General features: G+C 49.1%; 1 protein-coding gene across 1 annotated transcript in view; it reads right to left on the bottom strand.

Moving 5' to 3' along the window:
* The window catches only part of Akt2 (AKT serine/threonine kinase 2), a 51,756-nt gene extending 39,226 nt beyond the window's left edge, over positions 1-12,530 (bottom strand). Inside the window, exon 1 of the mRNA XM_050129016.1 lies at positions 12,351-12,530. The gene's annotated coding sequence lies outside the window, so the exon portion shown is untranslated. The remainder of the gene's footprint in view (positions 1-12,350) is intronic.
* Positions 12,531-20,348: the final 7,818 nt, after the last annotated feature.

Below are 20,348 nucleotides of genomic sequence, written 5' to 3' on the forward strand. Positions count from 1 at the left end.
GAGGAACTTTGGGTGACTGTCCAGGCAGTGAGATGTCTCTGTCATTTCTAGAGTTTGAGAGTTTGCTTATTTCTTATTTGTTTAGGTAATATTGTATCTTTCTGGACTCTTTGATGGAGTTAAGAATAGTTAGCTATAGTTATAGTTTTCTTTAGTTATGCTATAGATTATTGTAATTGTTACTTGATAACTGTTTTGTTATATGTAATTTTGCTATATTAAGTTAAAGCCTTCTTTCTTTGTTTAAACAGAAAAAGGGGAAGTGATGTGGGAGTGTCATATATCAATCTGTTGATTTCATTGGCTGAGCAATAAAAGAAACTGCTTGGCTGGCCCTTAGCTTAGAGCATAGATGGGAGGAGGAAACAGAATAGAATTCTGGGCGGAAGAGGAAGTGAGGTCAGACTCTGCTCTGCTCCCGGAGAGACCCGACAGCTCTGCTGGAGCAGAGATGCCATGCTCAGCTCTCCCAGGCAGCTGCAACCCACGATGGACTTAGGCTAGAATCTTTCCGGTAAGCGCACCTCGGGGTGCTTACACGCATTATTAGAAATGGGCTAGACCAGGTGCGAGAATTAGCCTATAAGGGCTAGAGTATGGGCCAAGCAGTTCTTTAAATGAAAAAAAAAAAAAAAAAAATAATATATGGCTAACCTAGTGGTTTCCCAGAGAGCACCCCTACTGCAGTATTTTGCAGATGTTCCTTTGAGCACATGGACATTTTCTATATCATCAACTTTTATCAAAATGATCTTGTAACAGTGGACCAGCTGACAGTGGACAGGAGTTACTGAGAAATAGGTTCCCCTGGTCCTGAATTGGCACAAGCAAATACTGCCTGTCAACGACAGGTATGGTCTTTGGATTTGCTTTCTGAGCAGTTCCTCTTCTAGGAGGCAAGGGCCTGGATCAGTGGTAGGTGACAGGCTTTGAGACAAAATGGAACGGGGCTTTCACTGCCACTGCCTCAGCAGGACTCTGCGTCCAACCAATAAATAGCACTGGTTAGTGCAGATCCTTGTGGTTCTGCTTCTCAGAGCCCATCTGTGAGTCTAGCAGGGAAACCGCCCCAGAGGGAATAAGAAGCCACAGCCAGCTGCAAAGGGAATTGAGCTGTTTCTAGGCTTTGCTCTATATGTTCACTTCATGGATTTTTTTTTTTCCTTCCAGAAATGGGGATTCAACCCAGGGTCTTGTACATTCTAGGCAAACACTCGACCAATGGGCCATACCTCCGAAACCTCTTTCTGACTCTTAAAGGCATAGTCTCAAATTACCCACACTGGCCTAAAACTTATTCTATAGCCCAAAAGAATTTGAATTTGCAATCCACTTGGCTCTGCCTTTTGAGTTCTGGGATTACAGGTCTGTGGAATTACAGCAAATCCAGATTTTAATCAAGCACCCGCCATGCACCCGCCATAGCAAGGCTGTGGGGAGCCAATGATAACTAGGACAGGAGAGAGTCTCTACTTTCCCACGCTGAGGTAAGGGTCTAGAACTTCTCAAAGGGGCGTGAACAGAGCCTAGCGTGTGCCCTGTGGCTTCCCTTCCCTTAAGGAACAGCTGTTGTCAAGAAGCCAAGCATCACCGGAATGGAGGGCCTAAGGGAGACGGTGCAGGCCTCACAGGAGGGCTAGGCTGTAGGTGGAAGGGCTCTGGCTTCAGTGATGACACGTCTCAGAGTGGTGGAGAAAGGTAGACAGAGTGCTGGGATCTATGTAGGTCTCACACCCTGCTAAGCCTCAGGCTCCCCAGCTAGGACAAGGTGGACCCTATTCTGCTCCTCTGCGCATGAACTGCCAGTTCGGGTCCTTGGTGTCATGTATTAATTACCTCTCATATCTGAACCCAGAGCTGAGTATTTGGCTTCTAAGGGGACCTCTGTGTGAATACCATTGAGGATAGTACTTGAGCTAGACAGATGGAAATACAATGTCTTAAAGACAATTTGGTATGTGCACATTCATGTGTGTGGTTGTGGGCAGGCATATATGCATATTGTATGTAAATGTCAGAGGACAATCTTGAGTACAATCTTCAGGCACTGTCTACCTTTCTCTTGAGACAGTTTCTCATTGGTCTAGATCACTGAGCACAGTGAGCCCCAAGGATCTGCCTGTCTCTAGCGGCCAACTCTGGGTTTTTCCATAGGTCTGGGGATTGGGTTCAGGCCCCACTATTATACTAACTGAACCACATGTCTAGCTCTCAAAGACAACTTAAAAGAATGCTGCTGAGTGTTTGATATATAAAATTAGTCTATGGCACCTATGTACTCTGCAACATTTTGTTGCATGTTTGAAAGTGGGTCTTATACCATAGCCCAGGCTGAACTCCAACTCACTGTGTAGCAGTCAGACTGGCCCCAAACCTTGGGGGTAGTTCTGCCTTAGCCTTCTAGATGCTGGGATTATAGGTGTGTATATGTGACCGTGCTTGACTCTAAAACAGAATAAATCTCACCGGTTGTAGCCAGATCCCCTTGGGAACCATCTCTAATCACCTCTCTGCTGCCCAGAGCTGACCATACATGTGACCTCACTGCTACGGCCAAGCTACAGCAGAGCTGGGAATGAAACCTGGGTCCTAGGTTTGGGGTCCCCCTTACCATGTTCCTAGAGGGGAAGCTGAAGCAAGCACTTTCTGGGGACATGGAAAACTCCTGCTTTGGCAGCTCAGAGAGCCAGGCTGGGCTCTTCCACTCCATCTCAACTCCCAAACTGGAGTTCTTCTATATGGCAATTTTCTGTGATAGAATGCAGAGAAAGTCACTTTCCCAAATGCAGTAAAAGCACAAAGGTAAAGCAGGACCGTGGGCTCACAAGGGAGCACTACAGGCTCACATGTGTCCTCCCATTCTGGTCCTCCTCAGTGCAGCCACTCCTGCGCCTTCACAGTCCTTCCCTGACCTCACTGCAGTTGCACAGGAGAGAGGGGTCCCTAACCAGCAAGCGGAGTCAGCCTGCCTCGCCAGTTACTTCGTGTTTGGTTTCTTTTTCTGGGTCTCCTGTACTTTGTCTCCTGTGTTTTAGCACTGTGGCCCTTTGTATTTGGACACTTTCCCTAGTTTGTCTATTCACCCTCTTGTGGGTGGGTACCACAAGGGTACTAATTTTTTGGTTAAGACAGTTTAGTAGGTGAAGGCACTTATACCAAGCTAGACAACCTGGGTTCTGTTCCCAGGACCCACATGGTAGAGAAACCCAACTCCTACAAGGTGTCTTTTGAATTCCACGTGCACAGCATGGGACATGCATGCATGCACACACACATACCACAATAACAATAATAACAACAACAACAACCACCCAGAAATACTGTGCCAAAGCCAGGTTTGGTGACACAGGCTTATAATCCCAGATACACATGATGCTGAAGCCAGAGGATCACAAGCGCAGGGTCTCCTGTCCTACAGGGAGTTCAAGGCCTGTCCTGGACTTAGTGAGACCCAGTCTCAAAATAACAGCTACCAGGAGGGTTAAGGGCAATGGCTCAGTGGTAGCATGCTTGCCCAGCATATGGCACAAGAAAGAAAGGAAGAGGGAGAGAAAGACGGCTATACACAGTGTTTTTGTGTATTTTTAAGACTGGCCTGGACATCTTAATTTAATGAAGGCATTTTAGAAAAGTAGATGTAGGCTCAGTACAGATCTCCTGTCCTGAGCTTCAGAGCCTGAAGAGGCAGGTGCTTAAGTGTCACACGCACAGAAAAAGGAGTCAGAAGAACTGCGCCCACAGTTCCAGGTGTGGGACTCAGTAGGCCTCAGGATGCAAACTCAACACTTCCCAAAGCGGCAGCTGCAGGAGTCAGCTGTTACTATTATTCCCTCTAGTGGGCAGAGACACTGGGTATTTCTGACCGTGGAAATTTTTACCTACTCCACCTCCTTGGTGAGATGGTGGCATTTAAAAGACTTAACTTTCTTCTTCGTCACACATCCCTCACCCACCCCATCTGTCTCCCGAAGTAGGTAGGATTGAAGGCAGGATGAAGGTGTGGGCAGCTGCCAGAGACTGGGACAAGAATAAGCCCAGAACAGATTTCCTCATCTTTTCCACCACCTCCCCCAACACACACACCTTCCCCTCACTGCACCCCCAGAAATCATGTCAAGTATTCTGGTCTGCCTAGCCATGGTCCCCAAACAAACCAAGAACACCAGCTGCACTCAGTGGGCTTCTCCAAACACAGCAGACAGTTCATGGGGCCACTTCCAGGCACACATGGAACACACCAGGCCCCTACAGAGGCTGTGAAGACCACCTGCCTCAGCCCGCCCTCTGAACTGCAGCCTCACAGACCAACTTCTCTGGGTCTCCTGAAGCATCTGCTCTCACCCAGGCCTTTGCACATGCTCTTTCCTCTAGCCAGGATGCTGTTCGCCATACTCTCTTAGCCCAAGCCTCCATTCTTCATGGAAACTTGCTCTGAACGCATATCCAGGACGAGGGCACTGACAGGCATAGCTCAGCCTGCCTCTCCCTCACAAAATGCAACTCTAGTAGCCTCTGGCAATATCGCCTCCTCTGCTGACCCAGGAGCTGCATGAGGCAGGGACAGATGTTGGGACCATTTGGAGTCCTGGCCTCCAGCTGCTCTTCCCTGCTAGAGATCTTTACTTTCCTCTGATTTGAGTTACTAAAGGCTGTGTCAAAGTTGTTTACCAGCTCTGCTTCACGAGCAAGTGTTGCCTTGGCCTTGAGGATCAGAGGATAAGGTTTTCACCTGTTGGCCCACTTGACTGTGGGGTATATAAGACTCCATGGTGCTATTGAATAGAGGGGCTTCTTACCAGTGACTAGAGGTCCATGTCTCTGTGAGTCTTTGCGTTTCAACCTCCAGCCCCTTGCCCAAATCTCGGAAGCTCACGAACTGTATGGTAGCGCATAGAGCACAGATAGGCGGTGCGCGCGGCAGACAGAGCCTGCCCAGGTCCCCACTGTTCCCAACTCTAAGCCCTACTCATCACAGGGCCAACACTAGAACTTTAATTTATCCCAGGAGGGATAGCAACTGGAACCACAGATTTTGTGTTCTAGACCCCTAAGGAAAGGTAAAACCAAATACTCAACATTCACCAGATCCCTAAATAAGGTGTCCGCTGTGCCAACACTGGCACCCAGGATGCATCTGTGACCAGAACCCCTGCTATGGGAGGAGAGAGCAAAATAAGTAAGAAAAATTATACAGCATATTCCAAGTGTCCAGTATCAAGGAGAAAGGCAGTGTACAGAAGACCAAAGAGAGGACACAGGAAGACCCATGGAAATGGTAGCATCTGAGCAAAAATGTGAACCAGGCAAGCCACATGGAAAGCTGGGAGAAGAGCATTCCTTGCAGGACCTGAGGCTCTGCGCTGAGAAAAAACAAAAACAAAAAAACAAAACCACTGAGCCAGGCCTGGCATCTCTGAAGGCTTTGGTTCTCCCTGGGAAAGAGATGGAGACCTGTGGGCCTGAAACAGGCATGGTGAAGGGCTGCGCATGGTCCATTCTGCCTCGAGTGTAGCAGCACAGGTACTCAAACAGGCTGTACCACAGCCTTCCTTTCCACAGGCCCATAGGAACCACAGCTGATAGAAAAGAAGTAAAGAGGGGGCTGGAGAGATGGCTCAGTGGTTAAGAGCATTGCCTGTTCTTCCAAAGGGCCTGAGTTCAATTCCTGGCAACCACATGGTGGCTCACAACCATCTGTCATGAGGTCTGGTGCCCTCTTCTGGCCTGAAGACATACACAGGGACAAAATATTGTATGCATAATAAATAAATTAAAAAAAAAGTAGTAAAGGTGGGAAGTATTTAGAGTACCCAATAGCTAAGATACATACAATCGAAGGAACCAGACTGCTGCCATCAGACCCATAAGCCTACAACTGTCTGTCTTTGCTCCCAAGAGACAGAGCCATGACCCTTCTCACATTGCTCCCTCCCATGCCCAGGCCAGTGCTCATCATCTCTGACAGCCTGCAGACCTCGGCTGTCTCAAACACACATATGCATGCTGTGCACACACACTCACTCACAGCAGGCTACAACCATCTGTCACTCCAGTTCCAAGTGATCTCACCCTTTTTCTAGCCTCCAAAAGCACTAGGCACATATATAGTACACAGACATATATACAGGCAAAACACTCACATACATAAAACTTTAACACCAGCACGGGGGTGGGAGGAGGTAGAGACAAGAGACTTCCTGGAGCTCACTGACCAGCCTACATGAACAGGCTCCGGGTTCTGTGAGAGATCTTGTCTGAAGGCAATAAGGCAGCAAATTACAGAAGACCCGACATGGGCACACTCACCCAAAAAACTCAAGTGACTACACCACACACAACCAAAATAAGCCAAACATGCTACATATGGTTGTGTGCCTCAGTGTCTCATCTACTAATTGGAATCAAGAGCCCTTCCCATGCCCCAGGATGCTATGCATGGGCACAGTGCTAATGCACAGGGCACACACAGGAACTCAGTGTATCGGCATCATAGTTCATCAGGCCCTATGATCCCAAAACTTCCAAAACTCTGAGCCCACTCCTCCAGTCCAAAAGCACAGGCTGCCCACCCCAGAGGCCTTCTAAGTTCTCAGATGCCACGAACCACAGCAGCCAGCAGCTCAGTCAGTCAAGCACCTTCTCAGCAGGCTGTGCTTTCTTATACATCAGCTTCCTGAAAGCTCCCAGGATTGTGCAGGAACATTTCCACGTTTAGTTGAACAAACTGCACCTCAGAGAACGAACCCAGGTGCAACCTTAAAATACTAAATGGGGGGCTCTCTATTAGCCACCCACGCCCAATCACTAGCAGAAAATGAGGAGCCCAAGGATAGGACCGGGCAGAGAGCAGCAGTGGCAGCAGCCCCACCACATCCAGGAAGGCCATCGAGGTGGCAAATGGAGAACGGCTTGGATTTCTGACCTCACCCTCAGAAACATCTGTAGCTGAGCTTCCCGGCCAGGGCAGCTGGGCTCCAGGAGCCTGCCGAAGGAACCTCTGGCACGGAGCCTTTCCTTGCACTGCCCACCCAGAGCCCAGGCCCTGCTGTGGGTGCTGAGCTGGCAGTGGGTCCTGCCCCAAAGGAGCAGGCTGAGATCCCACCCTGCAGTCCTCCCTCCCTCTTGGTCTTGCTCCTTGGCTGTCTCCCCCAGCTGGGCCTCTCGTTGCTTGGCTGGCTGTCCAGAGCATCTGCCACGGAACCACCCTACCATGCAGCCCAGAGGCCTGGTGGCGGAGGGCCTTCTGCAGAGTTCCAGGAAGCTAAAGAGGCCCACAGAAGGGTGGTTGTAGGTTCTCCAGAGGCCTGACTGAGACTGACCACAGAAGACGCTTCTTCCCATCCCTAATCGCTGGGGTCTGCATAGATTCCCCAAGAGTTCCACTCCGTTCTCTCCAGATCAAGCCTTGGAAAGCGCACCAAGCCTTAGGAATGAGGCTCATGAGCTAGACTAGAAGACACCCTCATAGGGCCACTAAGCACCTTTATGCTAAGGGAATCCTGGAGCCAAACCATACAAACACAGCACCTGATTCTCTTCCACTTGAGGACCTAACACAGGTACAAGGACTTTCAGGACCATTAAGAGACAGCCAGAGCCAATTCCTTCCATCCTTAAGGTTTTCACCCAGGGCCTGTCGTGACTCCATCATGATACTCTAGGCTGAGGCCACAAGTCAATCTTATTAAGGAAGGCCCCCTTGACCACCTAATTTAGACCAAATAGTATCACACTCTCCTTTCCCTGGCCTCCATTTATCTTGCGCTCATAACACCAACCCTAACCTGCTATGCGGTGACACTGTCAGCCGTCCCTGTGTTTACTATAGAAGGTGAGGTCCAAGACCTGTTCCTTCCAACTTTGGGGGCAAGTGGAGAAGCAGCGGGCAGACTATGACAAGGACCCTTCCTGTTGGTGTGACAGTCATTCACACTGTTACTTAGCAACAGAAGCTGGCTAGGCTAGAGATGCTTAGACAAGTCAGCCCATTGAGTTCCCACCTCAATCCCTAAATGTAACAGCCATGACCCTGGGGAACATCGTGTGAAACCACAGGAAAGGGAGGCAACCAGCGGGTCCACTGAAGCAGTTGTGAGGCAGCTATTCTCTCAAGGGGGAAGTGGGAGGCCTGTGAAACAGTACCTAGCCCCAGGCAGAAGCTTGAAAAACTCCAAGGCCAAAGTCACCACCAACTAAGTAAATCCTCATAGACTCCAAATTCCTTCCCAGGCTGAGGAAGCAGCGCTCACCCACTCATGCAGGCCTCTAGGCCTCTTTCCCTGTGGTGCGTCCCTAACCTCACCAAGCTCATCCTCCCACCACACCTCCACCCCGTGGTCTCCCTGCTGCTCCCAGACTGTCGGCCTCCCACCCACATGCTTGTCCCACCTTACCTAGATCAGAGCCCATCCCTGCTATTACATCTAAAGAAGTTCCAGATGGCTCCCACCACCTCATCCAAATTGACCACCTAGCAGCTACTCCACTCCCGCTTACCCTGTCAGTCTCCTTCACAAAGGTCTTCTGTTTTGTAGATGGAAACTTTCAATGTAGCCCCGGCTAGCCTGGAACCTAATATGTAGATCAGGCTGTCCTAGAACTTAGAAACCCATCAACCTCTGCATCCTGTGCAGCACCACATCCGACAGAATAGGGATTCTGCCAGTACCCCAGTATAGGTTTTGCAGTACCTATGCAAAACCCTGCCCGCTCCCGCCCTTCCCACCATACCAGGGCTGTGGTAGGGAATAAGTAAAAGCACACAAAGGTAAGCACCCAACCTGGAACTCTGGAAAGGATCCAGAATCTGTGCCATGGAAGGCAGTAACTACATGAGCAGAGGCAAGGGGCTTACTTGACTATATGCCAGTGCATCTCAGCATCTGCCCTACCTTCCTGATACCCTCTGACAAGCTTCTACAAACTGGCTAGGGCCCTGAGTCCTAGCAGCAGTAACATCAAGTATAATTTGTTAGGCCACCTGGCCATCACTGTCTACACAGAAAAGCTAGCAGTATCCTCCCTGGCTCACATAAGGAGGGGCGTCGAGAAGGCTGAAGCACCCACTCAAAGCCACACAACCAGCACCTGTGCTCAGAAGTACACCACAGCCTTTTTGAAAACTGGATTTATTACTGTGTATGTATGTGTGCACAATTGGGGGGGAGGGGGCATGCTGTGACGTGCTTGTGAAGGACAGATAGCAACTCTGTGGAGCTGGTTCTCACCTTGTACCTTTATGCAGGCTCTGAGGATTGAACTCAGATTGCAAGGCCTGCACAGAAAGCGCCCTTACCCACTGAGCCATCTTGCCAGCCTAATACAATTCTTTTTTTTTTTTTTTTTTTTTTTTTGGTTTTTCGAGACAGAGTTTCTCTGTGGCTTTGGAGCCTGTCCTGGAACTAGCTCTTGTAGACCAGGCTGGTCTCGAACTTACAGAGATCTGCCTGTCTCTGCCTCCCGAGTGCTGGGATTAAAGGTGTGCGCCACGACTGCCTGGCCCCTCACACAATTCTTTACAGAAGTTGAGAACCACGACACTGAATGTCTGGGTGGAGACTGGACAGAGCTGAATCTCTAGACACCTGATGGAATCAGAAGTAGGGGATGAATGAGGCAGGAGCCTCAGTCCCCTGACAGGTTCTAAGTGTGCACAGAGACTACCATGGTTGGCACTATGGGAGAAGTTTTCTATCAATTAACCCTGCCTCCTTACAGGAACTGGAGGCGGGTGCTTTCTGGAGCCCACTGCATGAGGTGAACACGGTAGCCCCATCACACAGCCAGAAGAGATCCTCCTCCTGCGTCTAACGTAGCAGGAGGGTCCACAGCAGCTGTCACCACCTCCCCTCATGGCTCTTCTGCCAGCTCCTACTGTCCCAGCACACATGTGCCCAGGGTTAAAAGAAGCCTAACTCAGCACTGTCCCCAGGTTCCTCCAGCAAGTCCAGAAATGCTGACCATTCAGAGCACCCCAGCTAGGGGAGAAAGCAGCTTCCCAGGAGAAGAGCCAAGAGGGCAGAGACCCACTCCAGCGTGGGACCTCTTGAGCAAATAGGATATAGTACGAGAGCCCAAGTAATCTGTGTCTATCTGAATCCCAGCCTGGCCTCCAAGGGCTCTGAGAAGACCTGGAAGCAAGCACCTTTTCCTTCAGGCCTCAATTTCTGACTCTGGGAAAAAAAAACAAAAAACAAAAAACAAAAAAAAAACACTATATAAAACCTCAAGACCAAGGCTGGGCACAGTGGGTAGTCACAAACAAAGGCCACCATAGCTCAGTGCCTCAGTTGCCTTCCCTGCGACAAGGATATAACATTCCTAACTCACTCTTAGGTCTCTATAGACACAACTGTAGTTATGTTTTGAGACTTAATGAAGCTGTGTACAAAAGGCCTATCACATAGCTAGCATGATGGGAATACTCAAGAACACATGCTACTTACTATCTAGAAACGGTGGGCCCCTGTGCCTCAGTTTCCTCAGTTAAAAAGGAGAGCATGACAACAGGGTCTGCTACTCTAGGATACCAGGCATCCCGCAGTGTGGCTTGCTGAATGCCCTGAGTGAAGGTCAGCCATCAATTTCATGCTCATTACTTTTACTGCTCCTGTTAACTCTACTAGGCAAAGCTTCTAATGCTACCAGGAGAGGGGCCAGATAAGCACATCCCTAGTAGAGAAAAACCCTAGAGGGTAGCCGCTGCCTCTCTGGAAACCAGGACACATGGGAGCCAGTCAGCATAGACACCGATGCTAGAGAGCAATGGCTTCTGTCTGCTCCCTGGATCATACCAGCAGCCTGGCCAGCTAGGTCAATCAGGGACTGCAGCCAGTCCTCCAAGAAATCTAGACCTAAGGCAAAGGTTACAGGGCAAGCCAAGGTCACAGGCTGACCTAAGGAACAGGGACACTGACCACACACTTCTGGGGTTCCCTGCATAGGGAACACAATGAAAACCTAGATCTGTGGTGGACCTAACAACACCAAGCAACATAAAGTGGCCTTCCTCCCTAGGAGAGACCAAGCTGGGTGAAGTGCTCTGCCCTCAAAGTCCCCTCGGGCCCCTGCAGAAAGGAACAGCTGGGAAAACAAAGCTCACCAGACCAACTGTTATCACTCAACTAGTAGGAGCGTAAACAAGACCTGAGGTTGAGCTGGTAACAGGGAGGCACAAGCAGCCACGTGGCCAGAGATGGAGAAACTTTTGTGGTCTGGGCTGATATAGGCCCCTTAACATCCATGCCCACAACAGCAGGCAGTACCTGAACTCTAAACTGCTTCTCTGAACCCCGTATTCTTTCAGCAGAGGTCTGTCACCAGAACCCAAAAGGTCTCCAAATGAGAGAAATAGGGTTCCCAAATTCTGAGAATCAAGTCGTCCCCCAGTCACCTTGCTATGTAGAAGAGCTGTCCCTCAAAACACACCTTCCTCCCAAAAGGTGACAAGCAGGTCCAGAGATACAGCTCCTTAAATCCAAGCCCGACAGCCCCTCCCTTTCCTAATAGGGAGCCAGATCAGAAAACTTCAGTGACTTCTAAGACACATCTCCACCCCCGGAAGGAAAGAATTTGCCAAAGGATGTCCCACACACCTTAAAGAGAAATAATCTGGGAGGGGTTCTGGCGTGGAAAGCGGACAGCCCCGTGATAAAGGGCACCCAAGTTACGATCCCGTTCTCCTCAAGTCATTAAGAAGTCCAATAAAGCCAGAGCTGTGTGTAAACGCCCACCCCCTGCACATTACAGGAAGCAGAATGCACTCATCGCCCACTCGGCATCACACCCCCAAAAGTACGCCCCCTAACACTCATCCAGGCCTCCCAGCACCCAGTGATATGATACTCATTCCGACCCTGCTCTCCTCTTGATACTAAAGGCGGCTCTCGCCTGCCTACGTGGTACCACCCTGACGGCCCCATCGCGGCCACCCCTGTAAAGACTCCTCTCCAGAAGCTCCCATCCCTCTAAGTGCACTACAGGAACGGCTCCCAAACCACCCCAGCGGCACAACCCTCTACACTTGACATGGTGTGCCGCCTCAAAGCTGGATGGCCGGCACGGTACAGCGGGATCTGTCTCCCCGACAGCCCCCGGCCCGTGCACACTGAGCGAGCTCCCCCCGCCGCCGCAGTGGTACAGACCGCCGCCCACACCCCCGTCCCTCCGGGCCGATCCCTGAGCCCCGGAGCAGCCGCCCCCACTCAGTTCCGGAAGGGGGGGGGAGCCTCCAGGTCCGTGGTCCCCGCCCGGCGGGCACCGGTGGTACGGCCCAGCGCGGCCCCGCGGGGGGCCAGGACGCGACCATCGCGGAGGGGAGGGCACTTGGGGACACGCGCTGGCGCACTCACCTGTCACCGGCGGCCGCCCAGCCTCTCCGGCGGGGCTCTACCCCCGCCCATCGCCACGCTGTGCTCGCTCCCGCTCCTAATATTAGCTGGCGGCAGCAACGGCGGCAGCGGCGGCGGCGACGCCTTCTCAGAGTCAGGCCCAACGGCTCGCGCGGCACGGCCCCCCCGCCCCCTCCCCCCTGCCCCCGCTCACCGCCCCCTCCCACCCGCTGGCCGGAAATACCGCCTTTTCCAGCCACAAACAGGAACTGACGTAAGAAGACCGAGGGCCTGGCCTCAGAAAACATCAGACCGCAAGCGCAGGGACGAGGAGGAGGCGGGCTCACAGCAGCGCGCCTGCGTACATCTTAAGCAACGCCCGTCGTGGGGGTTTTAGTGTTTTCTTTTTCGAGTCTCGTTCAGGAGGCGGTGGGAGAGGGTTACGCACGCGCAGTAGTCTGCCAACGTTGGCTTTCCCCGAAGGCCCAAAGTGATTATTTCCCGGCAGTCCAAGGGCCTTATTTACATACGCTTTGATCTCGTTTTACTCTTTTTTTGCTTTCCTTGGTCCTAGACCAGCGAGCGGTTCTCAACCTGTGGGTCACAAGGGTTGCCTAAGACACCGAAAACACATCTGTTTACACTACGATTCATAACAGTAGCAAAGTTACAGGTACGAAGTAGCAACGAAAATAGTTTTATGGTGGTGGTGGTGGGGGGGCTTTCACCACAACATGAGGAACTGTTAAAGGGCAGCAGCATTAGAAAAACTGAGAACTACTGTCCTAGACTATTGTAATTAACTAATTAATTTTTTTGGCTTTTTTGAGACATAGTTTCTCTGAATAACCCTGGAAGTCGCTTTGTAGACCATGCTGGCCTCAAACTCAGAGATCCACCTGCCTTTGCCACTGAGTGCTGAGCCACCACACCACGCTAGTTTGTAGGCGTTCTTAAAGAGGCATAGAACTGGAGTTGGTTGAATTCAAAGCAAGTCTCTTATTGCATCCATGCGGATGCCGCAAGTGCCCTGTCTCAAACAACAACAAAAAAATATGCTCAAACTTTGAATCACATAGCCGACCCCACATTAGAATATCCTCTGAGCAGACTATCTTCTACACCCACACGTCAATATTCACATCTACAAAACAAACTATCTTGGACTCTGGTGGAAAACAATTCTTGGAATTCATGGAAAACATGATATATATCCAAATAAATGTGGTATTTATAACTTCTCCTATGGAATCACTCGAGCCGGGTAGGATGTAATAAAAATCACCCACAGGAGAATGGAAGGACAAAGGTTGAAAGCTTGTAAGGCAGCTAGCTCTGCAAAGGCTGAGGCAGGAGGATCAAGAATTCCAAGCCAGCTTGGGATTCACAGTGAGTCCCTACCTCGGAATTTCAAGGTTTCATTATTAGTGGGACTGATGATGTACATGAGGGCAAACGCTACAAGAAGCCAGAGAAAGCATCAGTTACCCTGGAGCTAGAGTTTCTGGCGGTCGTAATCAGCCCTATGTGAGAGCTGGGAGCTGGACTCTGGTCCTGGCAAGAGCACTAGACATCAGCAGCAGCAGAGGTGGCTTAGCACTCCCTGCAACAGACTTAGTTGACTTCTCAGGGGAGGCCTTACCCTGAGAAGCAGATGGGGGAAGAGGCTGGGAGAAGGCAGGAGGAGAGGGAGGAGAGGAGGGAGGGAGGGGGGGAACTTGGAATTGTAAAAAAAAAAAAAAATTAAATTAATTAACCTAGCATTAATAAAGAAAACAGAGAGAGAGAGAGAGAGAGAGAGAGATTGAAAGAGAGAGAGAGAGAGAGAGAGAGAGAGAGAGAGAGAGAGAGAGAGCCCTGCTCTTCCAGGGGACTGAAGTTCAGTTCCCAGCTCCCATATACCATTTTGTTTATTATTTTCTGGGGTGGAAATGTTTTAGTTTTTTTTTGGGGGGGGGGGAGCCATGTAGCCACGGCAGGCCCGAATTCACTATGTAGCCCAAGCTGTCCTCGAGCTCATGGAAATCCTCCTGCTCCAGCTTTTCCAAGCACTGGGATTCCAGGCAGGTGCCACCATACCCAGGGGAACAACACTTCCATCACCCATTTTTTTTTTTTATCAGAAAGCAAATGGTGGGCTCAGCAAGGAAAGGTACCTGTTGCCAAGCCTGATGACCTGGGTTCCATCCCTGGACCAGTATGGTGGGAGAAGGGAACTGACTCCCTCAAATTGTTCTTTGACCACACACACCACACACTCTAAAAAAGTACTTGGGAGGGGCCGGAGAGATGGCTCAGTGGTTAAGAGCACCACCTGCTCTTCCTAAGGTCCTGAGTTCAATTCCCAGCAACCACATGGTGGCTCACAACCATCTGTAATGAGATCTGGTGCCCTCTTCTGGCCTGCAGACAAAGCACTGAGGATACTGTATACATAATAAATAAATAAATCTTTAAAAAAAAAAAAGTACTTGGGAGGCAGAGGCAGGCAGATCTGTGAGTTCAAGACCAGCCTGGTTTAACAAGACCCTGTCATCATTAAGAGCACTTGTTCTTGTAAAGGATTCTGCTTCTGTCTCCAGCACCCACATATCAAATTACAACTCTCTTCAGATCTTTGTGAGTGCACGTGCTACCCACACAGACAAACTACACAGAAGTAAAAATAAGAAAGAGACTCCAGATAATGCTGATTTTTTTTTTTTTTTGAGACAGTTTCTCTGTGGTCCTGGCTGTCCTGGAACTCACTCTGTAGACCAGGTTGGCCTTGAACTCACAGAAATCTGCTTGCTTCTGCTTCCTGAGTGCTGGGATTAAAGGTGTGTGCCACCTGTCCTCTAACTTTTGATGGTTCTACCTCAAATCTCAAGTTCTGTACCACTATACCCAGTTAAAAACAAACAAACAAACAAAAACCTAGCTGGGCAGTGGAGCACACACCTTATTCTCAGCACTCCTGACGCAGAGGCAGGCACATGTCTATAAGTTCAAAGTCAGGCTGGCCTACAGAGTGACTTCCAAGACAGTCTCCAAAGCTACACAGAGAAACCCTGTCTCGAAAAATCAAAAAATAAATAAATTTTTTAAAAACCCCAAAACTATATAAAGAGCGCCAGGAAATCCAGCACTAAATAGTGAAACCCTCTCTCCCAGTATATATATTTTTTTCATGTTGAGAGCATGTTGCAAACCCCACCCCTCCCCCTAAAAAGAGTTACTTATCCAATAAGAAGATGTATTAGTAATATTTAAGCTCTTGCCACAAGATGGCACCATATAAACTTGTCATCACTACAACTGGCTGGCTTAGAACCTTTTCTATGGAAATGTGATGAACATCTGTGCTATTATTCTGAACACTTGCTGTATAAAAGAAAGACCTAGCCCAGTGGTGGTGGCGCATGCCTTTAATCCCAGCACTCGGGAGGCAGAGGCAGGCAGATCTCTGTGTTTAAGGCCAGCCTGCTCTACAAGAACTAGTTCCAGGACAGGCTCCAAACCTGCAGAGAAACCCTGTCTCAAAAAAACAAAAACAAAACAAAAAAAAAAGAAAGGAAAAAGAATGCCTTATATGTCATCGAACATCGAACTGATGTATATGTCTCATGCCTCTGGTCTAGCTCAGTAGGTACCGTGCCTGATCTTTGTGAGCACCAGGCATGCACATGGTATACACACAGACCAACTACTCATACACAGAAGTAAAAGTAAGAGAGAGTCTGGAGAATGCATAAGGACTCAGGTTCTCACCTCAGTACTGCATAAACTGGGCATGGTGGCCAAGTCCATAATCTCAGCACTTAGGAGGAGAAGGCAAGAGGATCAAAAGTTGAAGAGCACCATAGACTAAGGGAGACCTGTCTCAGACAAAACCAAAACACTTCTAAAGGTGATTAAAAAAAAAAAAACAACTCAGGGCTGGAGAGATGGCTCAGAGGTTAAGAGCACAGGCTGCTCTTCCAGAGGTCCTGAGTTCAATTCCCAGCAACCACATGGTGGCTCACAACCATCTGTAATGAGATCTGGTGCCTTCCATGCCAGAATACTGTATGTTTAATAAATAAATCTTTAAAAAAAAACTCAGAAAACTGCTACAGCGGGGTCAACTATCATGTCCAATTGGACTACACAGATGGAACATGGTGCTGGCTAGAACCAGGCAAGCTGTGTGTGCCAATACACCTAGAACCCCAGAATTTGAAAAGTAGAGCAAAAGGGTCAGAGTTCAAGGTCAACTGTGCCTGCACAGCAAGTTCTGAGGCCTGTCCTCTGCCCCACCTGAAACTAATGAAGAAGAGAAAGAGGCAACCATGACGTCAACCAAGAGTAAACTCTGGGCTTTGAAACTTGGTTCACTGATACATTGTTAACAGCACAGTCTGCCTGTTTAAGAGGTTAGAAAACAAAATGAGAAAACTGGGCATGGGAGACAAGGTACTCTGAAACTCCACACCACTCAGCAGCAGAGGCCAGCCTACATCTTATATAATGAAACCCCATTTCAAAAACACCAAAACAAACTAGGGGTTAAGGGAGATGGTTTGGGAGTTAAGAGTATTTGCTGCTCTTACAGACGACCCAGGTTTGCTTTCCAGCACCCACACAGCAGCTCATAATCATCTGCAACTCCAGTACAGGGGGTAAGATGCCCTATGGCCTCCATGAGCACCCACACATACATTTAATAAACAATAAATCTCTAAAAATGAAAAATTTCCAGGCAGTTGGTAGCACATACCTTTAATCCCAGCACTTGGGAGGCAGAAGCAGGTGGATCAATCTCTGTGAGTTCGAGCCAGCCTGGTCTAGAGAGCCAGGTCCAGGACAGCCAGAACGACACAGAGAGACTTGTAGGATATTTGTATACTGTGTGAAGATGTATTTGTTTTTTTTTTTTTAAGATTTATTTATTATGTATACAACTTTCTGCCTCCACACACCAGAGGAGGGCGCCAGATCTCTTTACAGATGGTTTGGAGCCACCATGTGGTTGCTGGGAATTGAACTCAGGACCTCTGGAAGAGCAGACAGTGCTCTCAACCACTGAGCCATCTCTCCAGCCAAAGAAGATGTATTTGTGTAATAAAAAGCTGAAGAGCCAATAGCTAGGCAGGAGGTATAGGTGGGATTTCTGGAGAGAGGAGGAAGCAAGGAGCATGGGAGACTCCAGAAAACATGGAAAGAAAACAGGAGGTGCAAGGTGGAAGAGGTACCGCCATGTGATAGAATGAAAATGGACTAAGTTATAAGAGCTAGTTAGAAACAAACCTAGGTTATAGGCTGAGCTTTCTTCTTTTTTAAAAAGATTTATTTGTGATGTATAGTGTTCTTTTTTTTAATATTTATTTATTTATTATGAATACAACATTCTATCTGTATGCCTGCAGGCCAGAAGAGGGCACCAGACCTCATTACAGATGGTTGTGAGCCACCATGTGGTTGCTGGGAATTGAACTCAGGACCTTTGGAAGAGCAGGCAATGCTCTTAACCTCTGAGCCATCTCTCCAGCCCTGATGTATAGTGTTCTGTCTGCACGTATCCCTGTCCGCCAGAAGAGGGCACCAGATCTCATTACAGATGGTTGTGAGCCACCATGTGGTTGCTGGGAATTGAACCCAGGACCTCTGGAAGAACAGCTAGTGCTGAGGAGGGAGCACTGGAGAGGGAGAGGGAGAGAGAGCACCCTGCACTGACACACACACACCTAGTGCCTGCTACACAAGCACCCTACCACTGACACACACACACACAGTGCCTGCTACACAAGCACCCTCCACTGACACACACACACCTAGTACCTGCTACACAAGCGCCCTCCACTGACACACACACACACACTAGTGCCTTGTGCTTGCTACACAAGCACCCTTCACTGACATACACACGCTCTTGCTCTAGCAATGTCTAGCAATTCCCACCAGGTAAGAAAAAGAAAATAAAACTCATCTCAGGAGGTTCCTGAAACCAATAAAATTCACAAGGCCCCTTCCCAGGGATAGATAAACAAGTTAAATCTGCTGAAAAGAGACAGCAGCTGAGGTGCCTGATTGGACAGGGGATTCCAAAACATGGGCTTCAAGTGAGTCATTGCCTGTGCTGTTTTCAGTGACACAGGTGTCTTTGGGTCACCCCTGCTCCTGTAAGAAACCCCCCAAACTCCTTGGTTCCCTAATTTGGATTAGGGCAGATTCATACTTTGGTCTGTCTCTGGGACCCTGTCCGGGGTGAACAGACATTCCTGTCTCCCGGGAAAAATGACATAACACTAGTTCATTCTTGTTTATTTTGTATTTGAAACAGAGTCTCACTCACACTATAGCCAGGCTGGTCTCAGACTCCTAGCAATCCATCTGTGTCTGCTTCTTAAATGCTGGACTATGTGCATGATATATCACACCCAGTTGGGTTGTTTTTTGACAAGGTCTCTTCAGGTTGTCCACGTTCAAGTTGAAAAAAAAAAAGGGTGATACTTGGGGAAAGCATGGGTGTGAACCCTTTTACTGATGACTGTGACCAGTCAGCCCATCAGCCTTTGACATTCAAATTTAACTGATCCTCTGACAGGCTACCTCTTGGAAGGAGGAGGTCACTGCCTGGCACTCAGTAGCTCCAGACGTGGCAGAGTGAACACTGAAAACTAGATGGTGGCACCCCAGAACTAAGTAAACAAGAACAACAGAATAAGCCATGCCTGGTGGTAAACTCTTACAGCCACAGCCTCGGAGAAGCTGAAGGAAGATGCTGGAAAGTTTAAGGTCAGCCTGAGCAACTCAGTAAAAGCCTGTCTCAAAATAAAAGACTTGCGAATCCATACCCACACCTGGCCATATGCCATCGTCTTCCCAAGGGCCTAATGCCCCTGCTGGCCTCTCAAACCCTACTGTAGTTTATTTTCGTTGTCAGTCTCACTCACTGTGTAGGGTAGTCTCTACACTCGTGATTCTCCTGCAGCCATGCCCTCAACTGCCTGAAAACCTTTTGTTTTGCACGAATATGGAAGGCCAAATGTGCAAGTGTGACTGTTTGTAGGTGCTGGAGACCAACGCCGGCCGGTTCTCAGGAACCTTCCAAGTTGGTTTTATTTGTGTGTGTGTTTGCATTTGTGTTTATGTGCTGGGATTTGAACTCAGGCCCTTGCGCTTAGTTGCAAGTACACCTCCAACTAACTCAGCTATTCCTGCAAGAGCAAAAGCCTTTCTCCCTTTTTTCTTAGAGTGAAGTGCAGAAAAAGGAACAAAGTAGTAGCTGGGCAGTGGTGGTGCACACCCTTAATCCCAGCACTTGGGAGACAGAGGCAGGCAAATCTCTGTAAATTCAAGGCCAGCCTGGTCTACAAAGCAAGTTTCAGGATAGCAGGGCTGTTTCACAGAAACCCTAATTTGAACTGAACCTCCCCCTGAAAGAAAGAAAAAAAGGAACAAGGTGATGAAGTGACCCACACACACACCCCAAGCCCATCTCCCAGATCCTGAAATGAGGGTAAAGTTTAAAGTGGAGAAGGCAAGAGCTATGAAAACCAGTCAGGCTAAAGTGTGGAACTGCACACCTGACCAACAATTGTTGGAGCTGATGCTGTAAGGTACTCTGATAAGTTGTAAATCTCTTTCAGGACACGAGGCACACAGTTTCCTTAATAAACTCCAACACTGCTTGAAAAAAAATTAATGCCGGGCATAATGCTCTGTAATTGCAGCATTCAGGAGGTAGAGGCCTGCTTCAGCTGCAAAGTGAGTGAAGGCCAGGGTGGGCAACAGAGGGCGGGGAGAAGGGAGGAAGGAAAGGAGGACTAAATAGAAGTAAAAGCGGGCCAGAGAGCAGTAGCAGCAGGGGCTCCTGTCATCAGGAAGGCCAGAGACAAGGCCTACAAAACTTGGGGATTAAAGGAAGGGCTGGAGCCTGGGAAGCTGCTATAGGGTTTGAGCCTAAAGAGCACCCCAGCTCCAGGTGCTAAGCCTGACTTGGGAGTCCCCTATTGCCAGGAAAAGAAAGAACCCAGACTAGTCAGGGTTGCCCTGGGG

The sequence above is a fragment of the Alexandromys fortis genome, unplaced genomic scaffold, assembly GCF_014885135.2.
Source record: "Alexandromys fortis isolate MF-2015 unplaced genomic scaffold, M_Fortis_MF-2015_v1.1 scaffold_293, whole genome shotgun sequence".
NCBI lineage: Eukaryota > Metazoa > Chordata > Mammalia > Rodentia > Cricetidae > Alexandromys > Alexandromys fortis.